Genomic DNA, 24,571 nt, shown 5'->3' on the forward strand with positions numbered 1-24,571 from the left:
GGAAGAAAGTCACTGTCTCTCTTTAGGTCATCCCTGGGGGAGCAGACATCCCCATGACCAATGATAGGTGCCCTCTGGGGCTTTTGCCTTTCTTCTGCTGAGGTCCTGATATAAAAAATAATAAATTAAATTCATCTGAGTATAGTATTTAACTGATAGAAGGCAGGGTGGAGTGCAGAACACCGCTTTCACAGAACACAGCTTCTTGGTACCCTCACTGCCACTCTCCATTCCCCTCCCAGCTCCCCTCTCTAGGCTCCCGAGAGGAGCACTTCCAGCCTGAGTGCAAAATGAATGATGAGGGCTTTCTTGGCTGTTTCATTTCAGCTAGATCACTTTGGGCTTCCCCTGACAGGTTCCTGCCCCACCCAAGAGCTTCTCATGCTCAAGAGACTGGGGTCAGGCAGGAAACTGTTGTCAGAAGAAGGGAGACAGACAAAGCAGGTAGGGGGGTGTTTCACCAAAGCTCTGCTCCTCCAGGGGTTTGTGCCATCCTGCTCCCATGTGGCCACATTAGCATGTAAGCCAGTGCTGTCAGAGAAGCTGGGACTGATTGAGCCGAAATGAAATTCAGTATCTTGAGCAATCGTCGAAAGTGTCTCAGATGACGTTTCCACAGTCACTCTGTCTGGGGTCCTTCTCCAGCTAGACCACACAGGTGCGTCCTTACTTGCAAACCCATCTGCACTGCTGGCACCCTGTCATGACCTGCTGTTCATCCCTGCCCTCGGGGTCCTTTCCTCCAAGGGAGAGGAAGAGCCCTGCTCGATCTGGAGCTTGGAAACTGCTGAAGACCACCACCCCTTCAGCAGCACTGACTCTAGCCCCTGTAGAGAGCCCCCCCATTCCAGAATGTGAACGTGACCTCTACCTCTGGATCACACAGTCAAGTACTAACTTGGAGACTGGCTCTGATTGTGTGCTCACTGTTTCACAGGTGCATCTGTCCCTTTTCTGGACACCACGGGAGCATGAGGCAGGCACAAGCCAAGTCTTCTAGGACACTGTGGAAATGAGCACTACTGTGCCAGCTGGCCAGCCAGGGCCAATGGCAGCACACACCAGTCAACTGTGACTGCAACTCTGTGACTCTATCCTCTGCTGCCTCTCTGCGCCAAACCTGCTCTTCCCCTGCCTGGGAGTGGCCCCTGCGCACCCTCACCAATGGCCCTGGGGAACATTACAGGCCTGAATCTCAGGATAAGGACCTTGACCACCTCCACCTGAGAAGCTGACCTAATAGGTGCTCGGCGACCCAGAGTAGACTTAGGAATAGACAGCCATCTTGAGTTTGGAGTGTCCAGTCCTGGGCTTGGGCCAGGGCAGGTAACCATAAGTTCCATTGCGTGTGTTCAAACACGTCACGAGGAAGGCTAGAAATACAGAAGCAGGGGCTAAAACGCATTAAAGAACAGAGCTGCAATGAGTAATGGCCTGGCAGGCAGCACGCACAGCGGCCTCCCTGCATCCCCAGCCTCTCACTTGCAGAGGAAACTTCTGCATTTCCACAAGACTGCCAGTTTCCTCTCTGTGGTCTAATTTTAACCACCTTGTCGTTACAGTGTGTGTCAGCCACCTGACCCCACTATGACCTCTGACCTTATGCCCCAGCTACTGCTTGCACTATGGAGAATTATGTAATGGGTCCAGGACTTTCCTTTTCAGTGTGAAGCTATTACCACTGAATGGAGAGGAGGTGGGGGTAGAGGGGTGAGAGGAACACAGAGAAAAAGCTTGCCATGGTCCTTGGCACCACCTGGATGGTGATAAGTATGGAGGCACGCCTGCCAAACATGCGGCAGAAATTTGCCCAGAGCAGGAGTGTGTGTCCGTGGCTGTGTGTGCCCATTGATAGGCAGTGAGGAGAGTTCCTGCTGTTCTAGCATGCACTGGGTGGCATGCTCAAAGGTTCAGGAAGAGAGTGTGATTCCTGGCCAAGAGGGAGAAAGGGCACATGTGTGGACGTGGGACTCCTGGAGATGGGGATTTCCAGGGCACAGCAGGACCCAGGGATGCAGACATCCTGAGCCTGCCTGCAGAACATCCTTAGGGGATCCATGGGGATTGTCATTCACATGGACACAAAAGCAAAAAGGAGTGCCCTCCACCTTTGATTGTCACCCTGGTTTCCTTGGGGATTTTGTCTGCTATGGCCATTAGTTTCTTCCCTAGGGCAAGGCCACTCCTGATGGGATTCTCAAGCGGCTTTGATCCAGTGGGGTCTCTGAGCTGCACTGAGAGGTATGGAGAGAATTCTATGCATTTGGAGAGAGAAAAGCCACCTAGCCTTTTGGAATTGCGAACTCTCTCCCCTGCAATCCAACTAATAGGGAGGACAGCCAAAGTTGTGCGGTCTCCTTAGGTTCCCAAAGGGCACTGTGAGTGAGAATGTGCTTCTAGTTATTTAGCAAATGGGGGAACTGAGGCACAAATTCCAGGGCTTGCCCAGGGTCTTAGAGAACTCTGTCCGCAGCCCGATGGCCTATCTGCTAAAGCATTCTGTTTTAAGACAGGAGGAATGAGCCCAGCAGGGTGAGCACTACAATTCCCTTGGTCCTCTAGTCTACAAGAGGCTTATGACAATATTCTCCCGGACAAATCCTCCAGCACCTGAGTGGGGAAGAAAGTGTAAATATGGTTAATAAGAGACATCATGACAGAAGCAGCCCTTTGAACCACCCACAAAGGGCCAACTCCATGATGATCTTTGGCTGGCCAAGGAGGACTTCCTGGTAGGACAGGGGTTAAAGCTGGGCTCCCAGCTTGGAGAGGAAGGAGTCCAGCTAAAGTCTATGACATAATCTCCACGATAGCTCTGTTCATGAGCACACTTTTCCAGTCAGTATCAATGAAAAACACAGAATGTAAGTCATCTGTACACTGCAGCTCTGGGCAAACTCTAGATTCTCTAGAGGAGAAAGAGCTGGGCAGAAGAGGACTCCTTCCCGTGCTGGTAACAGGCGGGGTGGGCCTAGAGCTAGATGGAGGCATAAGGGTTGATGACCAGGGAATACCCTGGGAACCTGGGATCCATCACCTTCTCAGTAGTAGTCCTGGCCTTTCTGGAGGGAGACTCACTGTGTAGGAGGTTACCAGAGCTCCCAAGTTGATGGACAAAACGTCTCACACAAATCACTCTAGTCAGCACTGAGAAGAAAACTGAGGCTTTAGGTCAGGGAAGAGCTAAAAGAAAGGCACCCAGAGAAAGCCCCTTTCCCTTCCCCTGAAGCCCATCTGAGGCAGTGAGCCCCACCAGTGGGAACTGAAACCTCTAGCTTCAGGGCTCCAGTTATCACTGGATCAGATCCACACGCAAAGAACCAGGCAGAAAGGAAAACTGAAAGTGAGATGTGGCAAGGCGATACAAGAGCCTGGCCTGTCCGAGGCTCAGTTCCTTAGAGATACAATGTGAGCAGGCATGGGGTATCTGGAGGTTGGAACTACACGGAAGGTTAGGTCTTATGGAAAGCAGAAAGAAACCTCTAGGTTAAAAGAGAAGAGGGAAGGCAGACTGAGCTACCTGTCTGGGGCACCTTGGGGTGGGTGTGGTAGATAAACAAGGAATGGAGTTCTCTGGAAACTCTCTATAGCTACTTGGGAGGGGACAAGCCCAGCCTGGTCAGATATGCCCTGCCTGGAAGGAACAGAAAAAGCGATCTAAGCTATCTTATGGAAGATGGGGGAGGAGGGAAGAGACAGAGAGTAAAGGAGCTGAGCACCAGGGCACCTGGGTGGCTCAGTGGGTTAAAGCCTCTGCTTTCAGCTCAGGTCATGATCCCAGGGTCCTGGGATCAAGGCCCACATCGGGCTCTCTGATCAGCGGGAAGCCTGCTTCCTCCTCTCTCTCTGCCTGCCTCTCTGCCTACTTGTGATCTCTGTCAAATAAATAAATAAAATCTTAAAAAAAAAAAAAAGGAACTGAGCACCAAGTACCACAGACTGATGTACTCTGAGTTGTAAGACTTAGCACCTTATAGCTGCCACGGGGAAGGGAAAACATTCTTCCTTTCTCTGCGCCCACGTAGCAAAGGAATAGAAGGAGGCATCACAGAGCTGAACCAGGTCTCTGGATGCAAGCCCTAGGGAATGAGGGGCTCATGCCATCTTTACTGGGTTCTTGTTATCTCCAAATAGGCCTCCTGGAAGGCACAAGAGCACAACGGTGGCTGGTTAGATTTTGCAAAACTTCTTTTTCTGAACTTCTGGTTTGGGGGAATCAGAATTTAAACCTATGCTATCAGCCAGTTCTATTTTTTCTGGCCTTAAAAAAGTCCCGCTTGCTACTGCTCCTCTGGTTAAAGAGAAAAATCACATGGGTTTTTTCCTCTACAAACTTAAGTTTACAGGTTGTTTTTCTTGTTTCTCTAAATGGAGCCAATTATTCTCACATTTGTTGAAACCTTCAATCAAACTTTATAGCTTGTTAATTTTACAGAATGTCCTTAGAGCAAATAAGATGCAGACAGGAAAGTGAAGTCTTGCTGAGATTATTAAGAAAGCTTAAAATAGTCTACAAATCCACCACCCAGGCTGGTGAATAGAGGCTGCTTGGCTGGCTTCTGAGGTTAATTAGCAATGGGTTAATTATCATCTTTAATAAGCCAAACCTACAGGATTGGTTACAAGAAGCTCAAGTCAGACTAAAAAGTGTTTTCAAAAACTGGGAACCTCTGGTTATTCACGACTCACCCTCACAGGAGCCTGCAGGGTGGGAAGGACAATTCTGTAGTGGCCAAGGGTGGGTCAGCCTAAGAGGTCTGCCAATGAAAGTTCAGACACAGGGAATCCTCTGGAGCTGGGAGGACAGAGGAAGTGGTTTACTTACATTCCTAGAGGGAGGGACTTCCAGGCAGGGAGCAGAATCCAGAGGCAGAAAGGAAGCTGGCCATAAGGATGTACAAGTAAGTACTCTGAAGACACAGGAAGTAGCTTACAATGGAGAGACAGACATTGGTAGCCTACCTGAGTCAGAAGAAATTGGTACTGAACTGTAAGAGAGGGTCCCAGGTCAGAGGGAAAAGAAAGGAGACCTATGCAGGCACTGAAAGCATAACCTGGTAACCCGTGGGCGTGCCATCCAAAGGAATCAATCAGCATTTCACTCCTTCCCTATCCTTAGTGCAGCAGGGCCCCATATCTCTACAAGGCAGCTAAATGAAGGCCCCTCACTCAGTCACTTTGGATCCCAATGTCTAGACCCAGCACTCCTGAGCCCTGAGTCTGTGCTAGTTGAGAGGTCAGTGAATCACAAGATGAGATGCTAATGTTATCAATCAACCCACAGCAACCACCCCAGCCCACATGGCTGGTCCCAAAGGCTATGTTTTTTTTCCTAGTGGAGGCAACGGGGGCCATTTTCCATCAGGTGGCAATGCACAGATGCCTGTTCAGAGAGGGATAACAGCCTGCTCGCCTCACCCACATCCACTGTGTGTGCGTGCAGGCACCAGCACCCCTGCGCGGCCCGTATGTCTCACAGAGAGGGGTGGGTGGGAACTGGAAAATGGGCAGGTGGGAAGACTTGGGGGAGAGGGAAAAGGCTACCCTCATAGTTTTACTGTATAGTCCAAAAGGTACAGGTACTTGGCTACTGAAAGGGAGATTATGTTTATCCTGGAGAGTGAAGAACAGCATTGTGGAGCTGGCAGTAAGAAGTACAACAGTAGGAACAATGGGTCCATTCTGGAAAGAGGCAAGCTGAAGAAATAAAGGGGGTTGATAAAGAGTCTGGGCTTCGGGGGCGCGTAGGTGGCTCAGCTGGTTGCGTGTCCGACTCTTGGTCTCAGGTCGGGCTGTGATCTCTGGGTTGTGGGTCTGAGCCCCAGGTTGGGCTCCCTGCTTAGAGCCCTGCTCATTGGGGAGACTGCTTGACATTCTTTTCTCCCTCTGCCCCTCCCTACCATGCACACGTGTGCATTTTCTCTCACATAAATAAATCTTAAAAAAAATCTGGGCTTCATAGACTTGTCTTTTTTTTTTTAATTCTTAAAAATATTTTATTTATTCAATTTGAGAGAGAGAGAAAAAGAGAGCATGCAAGCAGGGGGAGGGGCAGAGAGAGAGAGGGAGAGAGAGAATCCTCAAGCAGATTCCCCTGAGTACAGAGCTCCAATGTGGGGCTTGATCTCACAACCCTGAGATCATGACCTGTGCAGAGATCGAGAATCAGATGCTTAACCAACTGAGCCACCCAAGTGCTCCTTGAATTCAAGCCTTTTTATAAAAAAAAATTTTTAACAAAAAGTATAGACTTTTAAAAAAATCTTTATTTATTTTTAAAGATTTGCTTATTCATTTGAGAGAGAGTGTGTGCACGTGCACACAAGTGGGAGGGGCAGGGAGAGAATCTCAAGCAGATTCCACACTGAGCACTGAACCCCTCCCACACAGGGCTCTATCTCACAACCCTGAGACCATGACCTGAGTGGAAACCAAGAGTAGGATCCTTAACCAACTGCACCACCCAGGTGCCCCGAGTTCAAGTCTTTTTTTTTTTTTTAAAGATTTTATTTATTTATTTGAGGCAGCTAGATAGAGAGAGAAGCAGGCTCCCCACTAAGCAGGGAACCCAATGCAGGGCTTGATCCCAGTACCCTAAGATCATGACCTGAGTTAAAGGCAGATGCTTAACCAACTGAGCCACCCAAGCACTCCCCAAACTCAAGTCTTTTTTTTTTTTTTAAGATTTTTTTTTTTTTTTTTTTTTTTTGTCAGAGAGAGAGGGAGAGAGAGCGAGCACAGGCGGACAGAATGGCAGGCAGAGGCAGAGGGAGAAGCAGGCTCCCCGCCAAGCAAGGAGCCCGATGTGGGACTCGATCCCAGGACGCTGGGATCAGGACCTGAGCCGAAGGCAGCTGCTTAACCAACTGAGCCACCCAGGCGTCCCCCCAAACTCAAGTCTTAACTACAACTTCCTGGCTGTGTATCCTTAGACAAGTTACTTAGCATCTCTGAGCCTCTGTTTGCTCAAGTTGTTCTAAGGTTTGAAACTAATAATGCATATCAAGTATTTAGCAAGGTGCTTGGGCCAATGATATATGAAAGGCTGTAATTTTCTTTTTCTTTCTGGCTGCCTCACTCTGCCCAGAGATGTGTGGAAGCCAAACTTAGAGGTACAGAAGGAAGCATGGGGCGGGCACTCATGCCCCTGGAATGCTCACCTGCCTGCTGAAGCTGTTGAAAATATCTTATTCAGAATTAAGGTACTGGATCCAGGCTTCAGGGTAGATCACCTGGTGGAGGCAAGGCCCAGCCTCACTCTAGTTGTGTCTCTTCCTATTCCAAAAAGATTCCTAGACCTAACCAGAGACACGAATTCTATGGGACTCTAGAGGTCCCAAGGACCCAGACTTAAGTCTGCCACTAATTCACACAACAGAAGTAAAATCCTGTACTGAATATCATGATTGGCTTGCCCACCTGGTCCCTTCATTTTGGGGTTGTGTGGTGGCTTTGCCTTTGTTAATGATATCCTCCTTAAATGAAACCCAGCTGGATCCTTGCTCCAGGTTCCTCAATACAAAGGAAATGATGAGAAAATCCCCAAAGTGGCATTTTCTACTCACCTGAATTTCCTGAGCTTGGAATTCTGAACAAAGCCAGATAGGAGTCTGGATTCTCCTGCGCAAAGTACAGCTTGCTTTTCTTGTACAGTGCCCTCATGGAAAGAAACTATTCGCTTCTAGAGTTCTGAGCTCCGGCTGAATAAGCAAGGTATATTCTTGACATGAGCCCGTTGGAGAGAGCAAACTATAGGCAGCAGCAGCTTGGGCTGCAGTCCAATCTGCTTCCCCTGCAGAGTGCTCTGAGAGCAGCCACCCACATTGGCAAGAGTCAGGGGCGGATACTGGCACTGCCAACACAAGCCTTTCAGGTCTGGCTGGCTTCAGCTGGTCTGAAACCTGGAACACAGGCGCCGGGGCCCTCACTTACTGAACCAGCAGGGGAGGCTACAAGCTCAGCCCCTGGGGATGAAAGTCCTCTTGTCTGTCTCAGCCTGCAAACATCCACATGCAATCTACTTCAACACTGCCAGTTAGTTCTGGGCCAGGAGCACTACATCTTGGGCTCCAGTCACTCTGAGCTACATTCTTATTTGCCTTCTAAACAGCCAGGATCAGGGGGCCACCTTTTAGGTGTGTGGTCAAGCTCCTTCACCAAATTTGTTCCCAGTTTGATTTTATGCATGTCAGGGAGAGTACCTTCTCTGTGACACCTGCAGCATTCAACACATTTAGTTGACAGTCAACTCAACAAATATTTACTAAGTGCCTACTGTGTGCATTAGGAACTATTCCAGACCCTGAGGATTCAGCAGAAAACAGGGTCCTGGCTGGCTCCAGTGGGCAGTGGGTCATATTCAGATCAGGTATATGGAAGATGCTCTGTATCGAGACAGAAATACATCACTCTGGCCTTGTTACCTAAAGCACATGGTGGGGGGGGCGGGTGGGCGAATCCTCATTCTTTTTCCCTCAAGGAGGAGGAAGAGGCAGGCCACGGAGAAGAGCTCCCTGCCTGTAGAGACCTGGCACACTGCTCCTTTACCCATTTAGGCAGACGGGTCCTCAGGAAGTCAGGAAGGAGAAGTAATTCCCTTGGGCTCAGCCTTGCTAGAAGATGAAATCCCAACCTCTCTTAATGCTTTCCGTGACCTGTCCAAGCCCTCTATCACCCACCTACCCCACCCCACTGTATGTTACCACTCTCACTTCTTGCTATTATTCCATAATCCTCAACTCCAGGGCCCACGCAACCCTGTTTGAGATTCCCCTACATGCCATTTGCTCCCTTTTGCACCTCGGAGACTTTACAGGTTATTCCCCCAACCTACAGTGACTTTGCCTTTATGCAATCAATTCATTCCCTCGCCTTCCTTTAAGTTTGGTGAAAAAGTATTTCTTCTTAAGAAGTCTTATCTAGGGGCACCTGGGTAGCTCAGTCGGTTAAGCCTCTGCCTTTGGCTCAGGTCATGACCCCAGGGTCCTGAGATGGAGCCCCATATTGGGCTCCCTGCTCAGTTGGGAGCCTGCTTCTCCCTCTCCATCTGCTTCTTTCCCCTGCTCATGCTCTCTCAAGGTAAATAAAATCTTAAAAAAAAAAAAAAGAAAGATAGAAAAGAAACAGAAATCTAATGCGCCAGCCCACTGCCCACATATTCTTCCTGGGGCTCTACCATGCGACAGGGACTATGCTAGACATCCTGGGCAGATAAGAAAGAGCAAGGCAGATGCATGACAGTTCTTGACTTCACAGAACTTTGAGCCCAGAGAGGGATTCCAGAGTAACGTACACAAACTCTCTTAAGTCCATGGGTGTCCCTTCGGCACCTGCGGGCTAGGCTTACACTCCATTCACCTTCTCTGATATCTGCAGCAGCCCCTCGGCATGTGTATTACTTCCATGCCACAAAGAGTTACTGGTCAGTGAGAGCCACACTAGAACCGTCTGGGTATCATCTCCTAGGGACCCAACCCTTTTTTGAGTATTTCAGGTGGGGAGGATGTAAGTCCCTCAGGAAGATTTTAAAACCATCATTACTTATTGTTTAAGAAATGTGTAAGTAATTTTATTATCACCTACTTAACAGGTTTCTTTGTTTTCCCTGCTGCCTTCCACTCTTGGTCATGCTGTCGGAGAAGCCTGTTACTGTCTTGACTTTACAGGGATTCGTTTCCCACTAGGAAACCCGTTCCGTTTTGGACTTTTCTGATTGGTAGAAATGACTACCGCTTTTAAGCCCCAAATCTGCCTCCAGTGCTTCTAATTCTGTTCTCTGCGACCATGTAAAAAAGGCCAAATTCTGCTTCTCTCTGATTGGCCTCAAATTATTTGAAGCTGTGTTATACCTTCCCTAGGCTAAACAGTCCCACTTCCTTCAACTGTCCTTCACTTAAAATGTCTCCTCAACATCCTGCTTATTCTTCCACTGAGACTTTCACTAAGACTGAATAACGTCTCTTAGATGAGTGCCCACAGGTGATCCGACAGCCAAGAACAGATGGGACATCTCTCTTTTTTTTTTTTTTTTTAAGATTTTTTATTTATTTATTTGACAGAGAGAGATCACAAGCAGGCAGAGAGGCAGGCAGAGAGAGAGGAGGAAGCAGGCTCCCTGCTGAGCAGAGAGCCCGATGCGGGGCTCGATCCCAGAGACCCTGAGATCATGACCTGAGCCGAAGGCAGCGGCTTAACCCACTGAGCCACCCAGGCGCCCCGGGACATCTCTTTCTTGTCCCATTCTGGATACCTCAGTTCTCTGAATTGAGGCCAGAACTGTGCTGGTTTTATTGTCCACCACCTTGTAATAAGGACACATTGTGAGCTTCCCCCCTCCACCCCAAAGATTTATTTATTTATATTAGAGAGAGAGTGTGCAAGCAGGAGAGGGGCAGAGGGAGATGAAGAATCTCAACCAGACTCCACACTGAGCATGGAGCCTGATGTGGGGCTTGATCTTATGACTCTGAGATTAAGACCTGAGCTCAGGGGCGCCTGGGTGGATCAATTGGTTAAGCGACTGCCTTTGGCTCAGGTCATGGTCCTGGAGTCCCAGGATCAAGTCCCATATTGGGCTCCCTGCTCGGTGGGGAGTCTGCTTCTCACTCTGACCTCTCCCCTTCTTGCTCTCTCTCACTCTCTCAAATAAATAAATAAAATCTTAAAAAAAAAAAAAAAAAAAGACCTGAGCCGAGATCAAGAGTAGGACACTTAACCAACTGAGCCATCTTGGTGGCCTCACACTGTGAGCTTTTTATTCAACAAATCTCCAAATTGTTTCCACATAAATGGTTAGTATCTCCCTGCACTAAGTGCAAGTGCTCCACTATTCCCTTTTTAAATTTTATTAATTTTTTAAAAAGATTTTATTCATTTATTTGACAGACAGAGATCACAAGTAGGCAGAGAGAGAGAGAGGAGGAAGCAGGCTCCCTGCTGAGCAGAGAGCCCGATGTAGGGCTCAATCCCAGGACCCTGGGATCATGACCTGAGCCGAAGGCAGAGGCTTTAACCCATTGAGCCACCCAGGCACCCCAATTTTATTAATTTTTAAAAAAGATTTTATTTATTTGATAGATCACAAGCAGGGGAGAAGCAGGTAGATGTAGAGGGAGAAGCAGGCTCCCCACTGAACAGAGAGCCTAACTTGGGGCTTGATCCCAGTACCCTGGGATCATGACCTTAGCCTAAAGCAGACACTTAAGTGACTGAGCCACCCAGGAGCCCTTACCGCCTTCCCCAAAAAGATTTATTCATTTATTTGAGGGGTGAGGGACAGAGGGAGAGAGAGATCTTAAGCAGATCCCTGTCCTCTGCTCCCAGAGTCTGATGCAGGGCTCAATCTCATGACCCTGAGGTCATGATCTGAGCCAAAACCAAGAGTCAGATGCTCAACCAACTGAGCCACCCAGCCGCCCCTCCACTATTCTTCCTTTAAAAAAAAAAAAAAAGATTTTGTTTATTTACTTGAGAGTGAGAGAGAAGAGAGAGAGAGAGAGGAGAAGCAGGCTCCCCTCCTGAGCAGGGAGCCTGACTTGGGGCTTGATACCAGGACCCTGGGACCATGACCTGAGCCGCGGACAGATGCTTAACCCACTGAGCCAACCCAGGTGCCCCCACTATTCCCTTTTAAACAGTCCTTCACCGAGGCCTCCCCATGCGATAGAAAAAACCTGTTTATTTATTATTGTGCTGCATGCTACTTGCTATGTGCAGCTGACTTTTTGGATAAGGCGGGATTTACACTTATTCCTATTTAATTTCATTTTGTTATTTACTTCTTTCATTGTAGCTTATCAAGTTCTATTTGGATCCTAAATTTGTCACCTGAGAATGCATTCCCTCTCAAATTCATGACATCCATAAATATCTGTTGATTTGCTTATGCTTCTCAGTAACTTTCTCCCATTCATCTGTCCTGTTTTCTCTCCTAAGTAAGATTCTTGAGGGTTGGAACTGTAATTTGTATAAACACACACACATGTAAGTAAGCGTATCTTTAAAGCACTATCTGACACACACTGGCTCCGCGGGCGACATGGAAGACACGATTCTTCCGTGGAGGGGAGTCAGCCACACTGTACAACATGTGAATCAGGCTCCTTGTGTTGTGCAACACACACTCAGAGATGCTACCTTCTGCTTTGGGTGGTGCTTCCCGTGGAGGTTTGGGCTCAGTGAGAGACAGGTGCTCTCTTTCGACAGGCGGCCTACAGAGTTTTGGGTTTGAAATAAAATACCACAACAAGCGAAGCTCTGGGCATGTTTTGCCTTGTCTTAACTGGAGGCTGCTGCCCCAGGGCAAGGCATAACACACCTCAGCAAGAGGTAAGACTTATGTCCTTCAAAGCACTAATGTCATGCTCTGAGAAGAAACTGCCGTATCTCCAGACTCCCCATAGCATATTAAAAATATGGCACACAGAAATTTTCTGAGATTAGGGCTGAGGTAGAAAGGCCACATTAAGTCATATTTTCAGGTTCTGCATCTAGAGACCTGGATCCTACGTGTGGCCTGTGTTTCACAGCTGGAGATAAGACAAGCTTGGCTAACTAAAGCTAACTAACTAAAAAGTCCACCCACAATTTGAGATAACGTGTAGGTAAGTTAAATGTCTGGGACACAGAAGAAATTTCAAGAAATAATCAGTTCCTTTTTCTAAACCTCTAAACACTAAAAAGCATTTAAAACAAATTTATTTGAGAGAGAGTGAGAGAGCACTAGAGAGAGAGCAAGCATGAATGGGGGTCAGAGGGAGAAGGAGAAGCAAGCTCCCCACTGAGCAGGGAGCCCGATGTAGGGCTCGATCCCAGGACACTGAGACTATGACCTGAGCCCAAGGCAGACACTCAAGTGACTGAGCCACCCAGGCACCCCAACACTAAAAAAAAAAAAAAAAAAAAAAAACCACCTGCACCAGAATCACATAGTGAGCTTGTTGAAAATGCAGAATCCTAGATTCCACTTTGGACTAAATAAGTGAACGCTTCTAGGGCTAGGGGCTTGGAATGTACGCTCTAAGCAAGTGTCCCAGGTACCTATGAATACGTTTGAGAATCCAGTGTTTTAAAGGGTGGAAGACTAGGTGAAGGTGGTCACCACTGTAGTCCATTCTTCATAAGGCAACTCTTCTTTAGCTAAGGTACAAAAAAATCCTATGTCACATTTTTCACGGCCCTTTTAAGGAATCTGGCCATCCTCAGCACCCTATGAAGTGGTTACTATTACATTCAGCTAATGATAACAGGGAAGATGAAACAAATTTGATTAAATTCAATGAGCTCTGAAGCCAGATGCAAGGACTTCCTAGCCCAGTGCTCATGCCACCGAGCCACTTTCTGGGGGAGCTTTCTGGCACAGGGCTTTAGGCACAACAACAAAACCCGCTGTGTGCTTCCCTCCCCCTTAACAGCTACAGCTAACACTTAGTGGATGGCTGCTACATGACGGGCGCTGCGCCAAATACTTTACGTGCACCAACTCATCTAATCCCCATAGCCCTATGTAGGTGCTGTCATTATCTCAGTTTTACAGATGAGGAAATCAAGGCACAGAGAAGTAACTTGTTCAAGGTTATATAGCTAGTAAATGCAGGAGCTGGAAATGTGCCTCTGTTCTTTTTTTTTAATTAAGTTTTTAATTTTAATTCTGTTATAGTTAACCTACACTGTTACATTAGTTTTAGGTGTACAATACAATAATCCAACAATACTATATATTATTCAGCATTCATCATAGTAAGTGTACTCTTTAATCCCCATCCCTCCATCCATGGGCCTCTGCTGTTAATCAGTGTTCCCCTGCCCACAGTTCTCAATGCATCCAGAGCATTTACCTGTGCTTTAGGCAGAAACTCCCGTAATCCCACAAGGGAAAAGGTCTGATTTAGTACAGAAATTCAAAGCAGGCAGTCTCCTGTTGCTCACTTCTTGGAAGACTGACCTCCTTTGGGCGTGTACTCTCTCCACAGGTGGCTGACGTGCCACAACTCAAGAGGAGAGCAGGGTCTAGGAGAGCGTGCTTTCCTAACTCATGTGATCTTGAGCAAGTTACTGAACCTTGTTTGCAAAATGCACATGATTCTGAAGGTCTCTTTCCATTCTTAAAGGTTTCTATGATTCTGGGCAGTCATTTTGGAAGGGAGGCAAGAAAAGACAAGTTCTGCCACTGACCTTGATGCTGGGGTTGAGCTCTGTCACAGGGGACAGTGCCAAGAGCTGGGCTTGGCCTTTTCAGAAGGGCTAAAGATTCAGAATCTGAAGTCAAGGGAGAGGCCAGAGACAATTCATGATGGAAAAAGGTGGTATCGGTTCTTCTCATGTGATAAGCCACTCAGGAGGACTTGGAGGGTTTTATGGAATCATTAGCACAGAGCTCCCCTCTGGCCACAGAGCAGAGGAAGAAACAGCAAACCAGTTTATAAAGATCCAGAACGGAAAATTTCTGTTGGTGTCCAAACTAAGTTTTTGGCTTTCTGTAGTTTGGAAAGACTTATACTGATGTTTTAATCACCTGTTTAGTGTTCTGAAGACTCTTGTCAGCGGTCTCACTGAGCTTGCTCCAGCAGGCAGTGGGGAGCTGTTGGCTCACACACCGTGATCTTTTTGTCAGCCATTTCTTTCCCATGGTCATCTCTGACACCCTGTAGCTCTCTCCAGGCCACTTGGAGGGAATGAGCCAAACTGCGTGTCCGCCCCATAGGAGGCTCAGGGCAAGCTTTCTGGCTAAACTCTTGCCAGATTCAAAGACAAGAAGGGCCCCTTAAAAAACACCAAGGGGTAAAGACATGAGGAGTGGTCTCTGGAGATTAGAATACAAACTCAGGGCGGGCACATTCTAGAAACAAAAACTCATGAGCATGCAAGAAGCCCATTAGGGAGGTTCAGGATAACAGTATGTAGAACAAGTCAGCATTTTACTTCCTCTGCAGTTTTCACTGGTCACAGCTTCTCAGTGGCTGCAATATCCCATTTTACTGGGAAAGCTGTGGTAGAGATGAAGTGGTAATTGCTGGTTGCCAGGAATTATGTTATTTCATTTGACTATCACAGTAATCCTTTGAGACAGAAAGAGGAAGAGGAAACTGAAGCTCAGAGGAAACAAACAGCTAGTAAGTGGCGAAGTTGGGATCTGAACTCAGATTTGTCTAACTCCAAAGTCTGTGCTCATTATACTTCGTAGCCTCTTAGGAAGGCAATGGAACTTTTGGAGAATGGGAAATTACTCCAAGTTCTTTTCATACCCCACCCCCACCCCCACTTGAGTAGCAGCCCAAAGGCCCAACCCCAGGACAAAATGCACAGTTCTGAGGAGTCTGCATTCAGGTGAACACAAACCAAATGAATGCCTGGCTAAGCTATGGGCAAGAGCAAAGACAGTGAATTTTTTGTTAAGATTTTATTTTATTTATTTAAGGGAGAGAGTAAGCAAGAGAGAGAACACGAGCAGGGGGAGCAGCAGAGGCAGAGGGAGAAGCAGGCTCCCCGCTAAGCAGAGAGCCCAATGTGGGACTCTATCTCAGGATCCTGGGGTCATGAGCTGAAGGCAGACACTTAACCAAGTGAGCCACCTAGGCATCCCAAGATACTGAAATTTAAAATTTCTCAGAGTATCTGTCCTAAAAGGAGTTCTATCATTCAGATTAATTTCATTTCTCTGGACCCAGTATGGGCAAGATATTAGCTGATCAGTTCATGAACTGAATGAATATGGGAAACTCGTCACTGCTGGATGCCAAGTTATATATGAGTGTCCCCAGAAAGTTCTCTGCAGGACACGGTCTCAAACTCTGGATGTACTGTAAAGAGGAAAGTTCACCAGGGAGCATGGGGACAAGAAAAAGGAAATCAAAGTTGCCTCCTTCCACCTGGCACCCAAAGGCTCCTCAAATCCGTTAATCTGAGAAACTTTTACTGTGCAAGCAACAGGGTGTGCTGTTCATCTGGCAACTCTTGATCTTGGAGCAAGATATGAAGGCAGAGAAGGGAAAGAACAATAGCTTAGTTCTCAGTAGAAAGATCAGGCTAGGGAGGAGATGCTGATTTCTGATTAAGTTCTCAGGGAGTATTTCCCTGTCACAGAATTTTGTCTTTCCTTGTCTCTTCTTTCCAGGGGAAGCTTCCTCAACTGTCTGCTCTCTTGGCTGAGAGTGAATTTCCTTTTGTCTAGCCAGACCACTCCACACATGCCATTGTTCTCTGCCCCGTTATGCCTGAGTTCAGGCAGAGAAGCCAAAGATGTGGCTTTTAGTAGAGGAAGGGAAGGGTCCTCTCAGGGGAACTCTACTTACTGAGGAAAAAGAGACTCTTAAGAGTGGCAAATGGCACAGAATGCCCTTCCTCAGTGACCTCAGAGGAACCTACTTGTAAAGGGTACAGTTAGGGGAGTGAAAAGGAAGGGAAAGAGAGGGAGACCATGATCAGAGAGGTTTTAAGTCCCACCGGAATAACTGTGAGGATGAAGAAAAGTCCATCTTGTATGAGGGCAAAATTAACCAGACCCATCTGATTATGACAGAGAGAAGGAGGGTGCTGGGATAATGAATAGGGGCAGAAGCTTATAGACCACGAAATGCATGAGGGGGATGTAGGAGCAAAGTGTTCCAAAGCTGATGACAAGGCAGACAGGAAACTTACATGTCCCTGCTGACAGGAAAGAAACAGTGAAATTCTGGGTCTCCTCTCATCTGCAGGATTTCTAATAGGTGTCTGAAGTTCACCCTCTTCCCAAGGATGTGCTGACAGCTGGGAATACTGCCCTTCAGGTCAGGCAGGGCAGGGGTCTAGACCTCTCCAGGAGTTCACAAAGAGATTCAGTAAGGACTCAAACCATGATCCAAAACACAAATAGGACTGCCATTTCCTGCTGGGTTTCCATGCCGTAAAAAATGGGGGAGGGGGGAGAAATGCCAACTACGAAGTGCTCGGTCTTCTGTGGAAAATGGGAGTACGCAATGCATCCTGCTCCAGGTTCTGACTTGTAAATCTAAGTGAGAACTAGTTGCAAGCTTCTAGAGGATTACACTGTTAAAGAGATACTCTACCACCCAACCTGCCAGCCTTTCTGCTCGTTGTCCATGGACTTCTAGGGAGCTGATGACAAAGTTGTCTTGGAACTCTGTGGGAAGGGCAGCCCTGGGCTTTGGCAGCTCCTTCAGGACCTCAGTTCACTGTCCTATATTCTTAAACAGCTCTGATGGAACAAGCCATCTGTGAGGGTTATTTAGCTTGGAACTGGAAGAGGGTGAGGATGTGGAAAAAATAAACTGAGCAGCCAAAGGATGGGGCCAGAGAGAGAGAAAGGCAGGTGGCATGTTCGTGAGACTCTGTGCCAGGACTGAGAGTGGGGTGGGATTGCAGAAAGGAATGGTGCCGGAAGGGGGCCAGCATGGGAAGTGCTGGAACGCCCAGACAGCATGATTTTATTTCCAGAGTGTTTTGCTGTTCTCTGAAGGGCTCACAAACCCTCATTTGAGGGTTCCTATTACAGGAGAATCCTGGGATAATGCAACTGTTAACCACACCTGCCCTGCCTTCAAAATAACTCCTTGAATCCTGCCTAATTTCTTACGAGGCCTGAATCCTAGCTTAGGAGGATTGAGAAGGTTTTCCGCATCCAAAGCCACAAGATAATGGTGACAGATGGAAGGGCAGAAAATGGAGCCAGGTGGGGTTCTGAGCGAATCTCTAATCTGAATTAGAGAAAAGAGCAACAGCAACCACAAGGTGATCTGGAAGGGATATGGGAATCCGGTGTGGGACTGAATTGTGACTGCACCGAATCTCCTTAACTGCCCCTCCACTCACCCTGAAGATCATATAAGTTGAGGGAGGCTTCTATTTTTTAAAAATCTAGGCATTTTCACTTATGTTATCTCATTTAATGAGATATCTCACTTAATGAGATATTATGAAGGGATAGTCTACTGTCACCCCCATTTTACAGAGAGTAAACCCAAGGCCAGGCAAAATAAGTAACTTATATGGAGATTACTTTACAACCCAAACAGAATATAATGAAGACTATGACTTTCATGTAATTCAGGGAGATTTATTTTTCTACAGGTCATTCTGGCAGAACAACATTAGAATGAATGGTATCTCATCTGATCCATTTCAGATCACCAAGCCTATGTAGTATATCCTCACGGGATTTGCAAAAGAGTCCAAAAAGCTGCTGTTAGAATATATTTCTGATTCTTCATTAAATATTTCCAAGTCACTGGACTAAGAGCAGGCTTGGAGATAGCAAGCCAGGAACTATGAATGCTGCTTATGCTACTTCTAAAGCATGCATACAGAAAAACAGGCAGACAATCACAGACTACAGCTGACTCTTGAACAGCATGGGTTTGAACTGCACAGGTCTGCTTAGATGCAGATTTTTCCCGAAAATACAGTACAGCGCTGTAAGTGTATTTTCTCTTCCTTATGATTTCCTTAACATTTTTTCTCTAGCTTACTTTATTTTAAAAACTACAGTATGTAATACATATAATACACAAAATAGGTACGAATCGACTGTTTATGTTATTGGTAAGGCTTCCAGTCAACAGTGGCTATTAGCGGTTAAGTTTTGGGGGAGCCAAGCATTTTATGCATATTTCCAACTATGCAGGGGGGAACAGCACCCTCAAGCCCCACGTTATTCAGGGGTCAACTGTTCTTTGAAGTATAGTTTCAGTGCTTCATACTGATAAGACAGACAAAATTTCTGTAGTAGCCTATCCTAGGGAAGCCCCCACACAGCCTGAACTTCTTTTAAATTAGACTAAAACCACTCTTGCTACTGATAAAGCAGAAAAGAAGTTCAATAAGAGCACCTTCCAGAAGGCACTGAAGATATATGGTGGCACATTGGCCTCCAGCGTCAGGGCAAACTAAAGTTGCTTAGTAATGTGCACTTTAAACACACGGCACAGGGTGCCTGGGTGGCTCAGTGGGTTAAAGCCTCTGCCTTCGGCTCAGGTCATGATCCCAGGGTCCTAGAATCGAGCCCCACATCGGGCTCTCTGCTCAGCGGAGAGCCTGCTTCCTCCTCTCTCTCTGCCTGCCTCTCTGCCTACTTGTGATCTCTGTCTGTCAAATAAATAAAATAAAAATCTTAAAAAAAAAAAAAGAAAACACACGGCACATGGCATAAACAAACAAATAGTATAAAAGGCTGAATTTTAAAAACAAAATCTCATTCTGATTTCTAGACCTTCTGTTCCCCAGCCCTGTTGCCAGTTTCCGGTGTGTGCTTCAGAGATATTTATGCATACAAGGGGACATATGATTAACTGTGGGCGCTCCCTATACCTTTTATATATATATTTATATCAATGATGATACACTTTGCCATTTTTTTTTTGACTTAACAGCATATCTTAGAGATCATCAACATCATTTGTGAACCACATTTCATACCAAATGCTAAAGATCATCAACAATAAAGTTCTGGAACACATCCAGAAAACCTAATGAATTTATTGCAACAGAGTTTCTCTGTGTTCGGAGGACTGAAAAACTTAGAAAAGGAACAAAACAAAGCAGATTGGAGAAAAATCCTGTTTGTTATCTCAGTCCAACAGGCCTGGGAGTGGTCAGCAACAAGAGACCCCTCAACCAGACATGGTCTCAAATGACACAAAGGTTGGGCAAAAGAGGCTGCATTTACATATCACAAAAGAATATGAGAAGTGTATATATGTGCTCTGGTTTGCATGCTGCCCAGAAAGATCACTCTTTCTGAAGCCTGCACACAGGAAGACATGCAGTCATAAACTACAGTTGACCTTGAACAATATGGGTTTGAACTATACAGATCCATGTATACGCAGATTTTTTTTCAATAAATATAGCCTGCAGTGCTGTAAGATGCATTTTCTCTTGATTTTCTTTTTTTTTTTAAACATGCCTTTTTTTTTTAAGATTTTTATTTATTTGTTCGACAGAGAGAGATCACAAGTAGACAGAGAGGCAGGCAGAGAGAGAGAGAGTGAGAGAGGGAAGCAGGCTCCCTGCTGAACAGAGAGCCCGATGCGGGACTCGATCCCAGGACCCTGAGATCATGACCTGAGCCGAAGGCAGCGGCTTAACCCACTGAGCCACCCAGGCGCCCTGATTTTCTATTTATTTATTTATTTGACGGACAGAGATAGATTGAGATCACAAGTAGGCAGAGAGGCAGGCAGAGAGAGTGGGGGGAAGCAGGCTCCCTGCTGAGCAGAGAGCCTGATGTGGGGCTCGATCCCAACACCCTGAGATCATGACCTGAGCTGAAGGCAGAGGCTAAACCCACTGAACCACCCAGGTGCCCCCCCTTATTATTTTAATAGTACTTTCTCTAGCTCACTTTTATCACAGTAATCAACATCAGGAGGGTCTTCAACAAATGTGAAGGCCAGAAACAAACACTAACATTTTTTACTGCAAAAATTAAAACGTGTTAATTCCGTCATTAAGTGTAACCCCGATGTTAAGGCAAAGAGGCCCCTTGCAAATCTGAAGGCTCAGGCACTGCTTGCAAGTACTAGTGTCGCTGTTGGGGACAATATGCAGCTACCTCTGAGCAGAAAGTCAGATACCTGAGGTGTTTCAGGGCGATCTCACAGTCTGAGGTTCTACTGTGTAAAGGTACCCTCTACTGGGGGCAGGGTATAATTTTGCTCCCTAGACTGTACTTCTAAAAACATTTTAAGGAATTCCACCGAATTCATTCAATAAATAATAAGCACCTGCAATGTGTGGCAGGCCTTATTTAAGGGGTAAGGAATAGAGCAGTGGATAAAACAACGTTCCCGCTGTCACAGACCTTCATGTTCTTGTGAGACTCAGAAACAAGCAAATAAACACAGGACAAGTAATGAGAAGTCCTATGAGAACAGTCAAATAGGGTAAGAGGGACAGAGAGTGACAGGGTGGGGAGGGTGCTGCTCTTTTACAGAAAATGAACAAGGGAAAGGCTCCCAGGAAAAGTGCCAGTCGAGCAGACGTGAAGGGTGAGCCACAAAGCCAGAACAGCCTGAAAAGGGCCTGCCAGCCACACAGGTAAGGAAAGGGGAAGAGGCTCTTTTAGCCTGGCCACGTGAGAGGAGAAGCCTTGGAGAGTTGATGCGATGTGCACGCCCTCCATGCAGTTTCTGGATAGTTTCCATCACAGATGAGAGTTTTATGTTGAATTTTAAGTTGACCACAAATATTTAACTTCCCTGGGCCACAAATGCAGTATCTTCTCTGCGGTTTAGCTGGCACCAAGCACGTATTTACGAATCTCCATATGGCTGCCTGTTATTTAAATTTCTTTGGAAGTGCCAAGGTCTTTAGTTGTGATTTACCCCCTCCCACTCCATAGTAGTGGGCCTGAACCCTAATCAGGCCTAATTCTTGGAGAAAGAGATATTTTTACAATTGAAGTGTAGGGTCTCCCTAGTTAAATTTCCTATTACCGCTTTCCTCTTCAAAAAACATCACTGGACAATCAGTTCTGAGTTCTTGTATTTGAATTACAATGTAAAAATTTAAAAACTTCTGTGCTTTTTTTTCACTATTAGAGCATAAAAAAAATAAAACTTAGTAAATCTGTGTTCTTTTGCTACATTAAAAAGCAAAACAAATAAACAAAAGAACCCAGGTGTAACGAGCCCCAAACCTCTAGAAGTATGTTATTTACATACCTATTCCTAAGAATTATAACCAGCACTAGAGTTACAGAGAATATAGGAAATAGTTCCTGCTCCCCAGCTGCGTCTTCATGAGCTGGCTTGGGCAATGGTTCTGGCTCCACAAGAACACAAAATTCTGGGTTAGCCCTAATCCCAGGGCCACTGTCTCTTACACAGCTGGCAAAAGTTCCACACAAGGAACTTTTATCAAATAAAGGCACACAGGCAGATTGTCTAAAACTCCTGAGTTTCAAAACAACCATTCCTACCCCATTCTGGATTTCTGACACTGTCTTCATCTTTCTCAGCACAGCCTACTGAGCCATTGGGCCACTCATACTCAGGCTGTGTGGGGGCGGTGGAGGAGGGGGTAAGCCAAGCTGCAGAGCGGAGATGAACACAGAAAGATGTATAGGACATCTTCATGAATCCCTGGATTGCTTCTTCCTGAGTCTTCCAGGAGAGGAGTACAGCTACTCATTATGAAGCGTTAAGACATACATATAAATCCATGCAAGTATATTTTAAGAGCAATGCTCACCTTAATAAAATGAACATGGCTTTCAAAGTATTCAACTTGGAAGGCAAGAAGCTCATTAAAAAAATAAAAAAACAAAAAACTAGCACTGGCTTGTAATTAGAATGGCTTTAAGTACATGTTTCTAACTATGTTGTCCATCCTTCCAGTTTTCCACTGAAATGTGTATATCAGACCCAGGCAACCACATACCAGAAACTATGAGGAATTTTCTGCAAGACAAACTGCAGATGGGACTGGAATGAGGAACACATAACTAATGTTCAATCCTCTACCTGTTTGATAAGTACATAGTTAAGACCTTAGCAGTTGTACCCCATAATGCCCTTATCGTGGAGCGACTAGGACAAGAGCCAAGGTGGGTCATGCTAGGCTTAGAAGGGCACTACTAGATCCCACCAGGGTATCGGAAGAAACTTAGCAGTTGCTTGCTTATAATTGGTGTGGGTGGCCACATGAGGCAGAGGAAAGACAAAGCTGAGGTTGGCTTGCTAAAAGAGGCAAATAACCCAAAACAAGAACCCTAAGTGGAGAAACCTGGTCTACCACAGAAAACAAAGGTTTAGCTCTTTGCTGTAACTATCTCTAGCTCTAGTTTCCTTTCTCCTCTAGCAGAGTTTGACATTAGCAAATGTTTTTCTTTGCCTATTATCTGCACCTGAAAATCCTTTATTTATTAATTTTTAAAAGATTTTATTTATTTATTTGAAAGAGAGTGAGAGCTAGAGAAAGAGAGTATGAGCACACACAGAGGGAGAGGGACAGAGAGGAGCAGACTCTCTGCTGAGGCACTCCAGGATCATGACCTGAGCTGAAGGCAGACACTTAACCAACTGAGCTACCCAGGCACCTCAGCACCTGAAAATCTCTTAAAGATTGATTTATTTATTTGAGAGACAGAGAGACAGAAAGAGAAAGACGGCACGAGTGGGAGAGGGGGCAAAGGAAGAAGGAGAAATCTGGAGTAGACTCCCTGATAAGTGTGAAGCCCAGTGAGGGGCTCAATCTCACGATCCTGAGTTCATGACCCAAGCCCAAATCAAGAGTCGGATGCTCAAGTGACTGAGCCACCCAGGCACCCACCCCTGAACCTGAAAATCTTAAACAGAGACCTTTCAAAGATCCCAATATGAACAAATAGACACTGCTCCAATAAGGATGAAAAAAAAAATATGAAAAGCTATTATATTTAGGCTTTTAAAAATATATATTAATATATATTATTATATTAATATATATCATTATATTATATTAATATTATTACTAATAATATTAATATATATTATATAAATAATATTAATTAATATTAATTATATATATTAGGTGCCTGGCTGGCTCCATTGGTGGAGCATGTGACTCTTCATCTTAGGGTTGTGAGTTCAAGCCCCATGCTGGGTGTAGAGATTACTTAAAAAAAGAAAGTATTACAATTGAACAGAAGGATATAAATCTAGGGAATAAGTAGATATCTCTCTAGGAGAGTCACTGTGAACATTTTGGAAACTTGAAATTAATATGAATTATAATTTAACAGTAATTGCACATGGACAGATAAACTGGGACAGATCACTGGGACAGAACATAAAGTCAGAAAAAGATCCAAATATATACACACACCCAACTTATGATAAGACAACACTGCAGTTCAGTGGGGAAAATGGAACTTTCTGTAAATGGTGCTGAAGCAACTGGATATGGGGAAAAAAAATTCACCTCGCCTCTCTCTCTACCTCAGGCCTTAAACAAAAATTTGAGATGGATTACAGAACTAAATGTGAAAGGTAACATAACTTCTAGAAGAAAATACAGAATATCTTCATGGTCTTGGAGTAGGCAAATATTTCTTTCTTTCTTTCTCTTTTTTTTTTTGAAAGGGAGAATGCAGGGGCACATGGGTGGCTCAGTCGTTAAACGTCTGCCTTTGGCTCAGGTCATGATCCCAGGTTGGGCTTCCTGCTCAGCAGAAGCCTGCTTCTCCCTCTCCCACTCCCCCTGCTTGTGTTCCATCTCGCTTTGTCTCTATCAAATAAATAAATGAAATCTTAAAAAAAGAAAGAAAGAAAGAAAGAAAGAAAGAAAGAAAGAAAGAAAGAAAAGAAGAAAGAGTGTGTCTCTCTCTTTCAAAAGGGGATGCTTAACCAACAGAGCCACCCAGGTGCCCCTTGAGTAGGCAAACATTGCTTAAATAGGATGCAAAAAGCACTATCCATAAAAGAAAAAAATTTGATTTCATTAAAATTAAGAACTTGTGTTCATCAAAAGACACCAATGACAATAAAAATGTGAGCCACAGACTGAGAGAAGGTATTTTCAATATATACATCCAAAATAGATCTTAATATTTAGAATACTAAAAAAATAATTCTACAAATCAGTAAGAAAAGACAAA

At 45.6% G+C, this 24,571-nt stretch overlaps 1 protein-coding gene across 5 annotated transcripts in view; it reads right to left on the minus strand.

Annotated features, from left to right (window-relative positions):
• The window catches only part of SMG6 (SMG6 nonsense mediated mRNA decay factor), a 243,790-nt gene that overhangs the window by 23,099 nt on the left and 196,120 nt on the right, over positions 1–24,571 (minus strand). The gene's annotated exons all lie outside the window — the stretch shown is intronic.

The sequence above is a fragment of the Lutra lutra genome, chromosome 16 (assembly GCF_902655055.1).
Source record: "Lutra lutra chromosome 16, mLutLut1.2, whole genome shotgun sequence".
NCBI lineage: Eukaryota > Metazoa > Chordata > Mammalia > Carnivora > Mustelidae > Lutra > Lutra lutra.